Consider the following 3,146-nt stretch of genomic DNA (forward strand, 5'->3'; position numbering starts at 1 on the left):
GACTTTTGTTCAGAAGCAGCAAAAGCAGCTGCACTATTCCAAAGCTTACTTCAAAATTTTCCCTGCTCAAACATTCTTTTACAAAGCAGATGAATAGGTAGGCATGTGAAATCGGGCATGTAGAAATTCCTGATAATTTTCAACATGAATCTTGTTTTGTGTGTGCCTCTCAGGACTCCTCCTAGATATTTTATCAGCTGGTTCTTTATCTCTAGTCCAACTTGTGCTTGTATTCAACCTTAGGGAACTGCTACCCTTTCTGTTATTTCTCTCTGATGAGAAAGCTGGTACAAATTTTCCAAGACCATCAAAAGGATCAATATCTTCATATACTTTTCCATTTGAAGTTGAAGAACTATCAATTTTTGTGCCTCCAGAACTACTAAATTTACTAATTTCTTCCAACGGGTTCATATAGTGGACTACAAATGAATCCACTGGGGCTGAAGCTGATTCAAATACTTTGAAAGGGTATTCTACTGTAGTGGGGGTTGTTTTAGATGCACGGACAGTTGGTTCTGAGGATAAACCAATATCAGGAGTGTGCCTGTTGATAACAATATATAAAAAATATTATGATACATCAACCACTCACCAAATAAACAATATCTATGAATCAATCATGAAAGATAAGTACAGACAAGTATCAAGTTGTTCATTCCACTTATCTGAAAATAATATTTTCAAACATTGATTGGGAGACTCACAAAAGATATATGAATAAGACACAATGTTCATAGAAAACATTTTGAATTGATACATGATTATTTAACATAGAAACAAAGAACTTTTTAACACATTTTCCTTCAAAAAGATTACAAATGTATCTTTGATATCCATGTTATCATTCATATTCATTACAACTTTCAAAAACATATTTATCATTCATAAAATAAAATAGAAGAGAAAGACATGATACGTTTTTTCCCAAGTTGCATACACCTTTTTAATTATCATATATGTTCATAGCATGATTTATTTTATATCTGTAAAGTGTAAACTCTTCTACAAATCTTCAAACCTGCTAATGCTATTACCTCTAAATTTGTTTGCCACGGCTGCAATCCAGGCTTTGTCATGCTAAATGCATATCTTGTAGTTGAGGCCAGCAGAATGAATCCCCCAGGTTTTTGCAAGCCAGTATCACTTTCATTAGAAACTTGTAACACTGATTGGATCAGAAGACAACGAGTCCCTATAGGTACCAGATCCTAAAATTCAGAATCTGAAGCATTCATCAAACTTTCAGATTTTGAACAAAATTATAGAACCATACAATGTTAAACATGAAGTGAAATTCATGCCAGTAAGGATTCATTTAATAAAATAAGAAATTCATTGCTAATATTATTAATTGCAGCGATATATTTTCATTCAAAAAAATTAAAGCCTTATATTTAGTTGAGTAAGTTTTTTTCTTAGACTCAACTCAGTCAACTAAAGACCCTCATACAGAAATACATAGTAAAGATTCTTGTATGAGTCATAAATGTTAGTAAATAATAAAACACAACGATGCACATATCTCCTAATAAGACGTCTAAAAGATCTACAATTTACGTGGCAGTTTCCATATGGCGTCCTACATCTTTATAAATATTTCCAGTTCATGATTTTTTTTTGTTAAATCAGTAAGTAAAGAAAGAAGGGGAAAGTCAAGAAAAAAGCTGAAGCACAAAATAGAACTTTTGCATATATATACTCCATCCAACCAGAGGCATAAAAAATATTAAGATACAACATTACTATGAATTTGAAATAAAATCAGCTATCCTTTTCAAGTCAATGAACAAAGGTTGGATAAGCATAGGCTTCATGATCATAATTTTCAATTTGGTCAAATACCTTTCAAGATAAAGGAAACACTTCACAAAATAACATGTTTGTTCAAGACCCCGCTGTAGTAGGATATAACCTTAGGTAAAAACATTTTTTTCAACCACATTTTAGTTTAAAGTTTTAATTGGGCATATATTCTAGTTCTAGATAATTAAAAAAATCAGCTGAATGTCCAGATGCTTTTCTAACTCCTAGCAATTAACTAGAAAAACCAACTCCTTTCATAATTCAGCTTCCATATGCTTACTTAACCAAAACTTAAAAAAATATTATCAATACCTGTATCTTGAGGAAAATATAGGGTGTCTTTCAAATCATATAGGCCACCATTTTCATTTTTTTTCTTAAACCAACTAGGAATAATTGCTTTTGATGTATCATCAGGTATGTTCCAGTATCCCCTTGTACATATTTCTCCTTAAATAAAAATTAGCTGAACAGATTGAAAACTGTGCAAGAATAAGGTTGAAGAATAAATGCTTAACAACAGAAAGAAAGAGAGCAAGATGGAGAAAATGAATAGTAACTATGAATTGAACTGATGAAAGAACATCGAGTTTGCTATGTATATTTTACATGATAACCTATATCTACAATGTAAACATCTAACTGTATGGGTAGCTAACTTCTGACAAATCTAACCAGTCCTAATAACCTTTGTCAGTTCATCAGCAGGCTAAGTAATCCATATACTCTAACAGAAATGACGAGCAATTTACACATTAGTTACTTGACAAGTTTTCCTTTTGAACTAGTAATTTTTAACTTTCACCTTAAACAAATATAGTTCAAATCAACACAACAAATATTATTGTATGATCATCATCTACCAATTCATTGCCCATTTTAGCTTTTTCCTTTTCTTCATTTTGGGGAAAACCTATCATATGTTTTTGGTTTTCCATTCACAATAAAAGTGGTATTTATAGGTAACCTACAAATGAAGAACCCCAACAACAATCAACCTACCATGAGTTTCTTTAAATTAATAATGATAATATACGAGACATACCATAGCTATGGCATTTGTATTGTGCAACAGAACATATGATACCTAAGCCAGGTCCTCCTTCAGACCATCTACTCTATCTATTGACATGACAAATATTTGCTCTGTACCATCCGATAGTCTTTTCATCCACTGGTTGAGCACCCTAACAATTTCCCAGTCTGGGTTGAGGATCAATATCTTAAATGAAAATAATTCATATTTGAGCTCTATATATATTTATATTTACTTACATACAAAAGCAAGGTTTTAAAAATCAGTACATAACTATAATTGCAGCAACATCATCAAGGTTTTT

This window comes from Glycine max, chromosome 6 (genome assembly GCF_000004515.6).
Source record: "Glycine max cultivar Williams 82 chromosome 6, Glycine_max_v4.0, whole genome shotgun sequence".
NCBI lineage: Eukaryota > Viridiplantae > Streptophyta > Magnoliopsida > Fabales > Fabaceae > Glycine > Glycine max.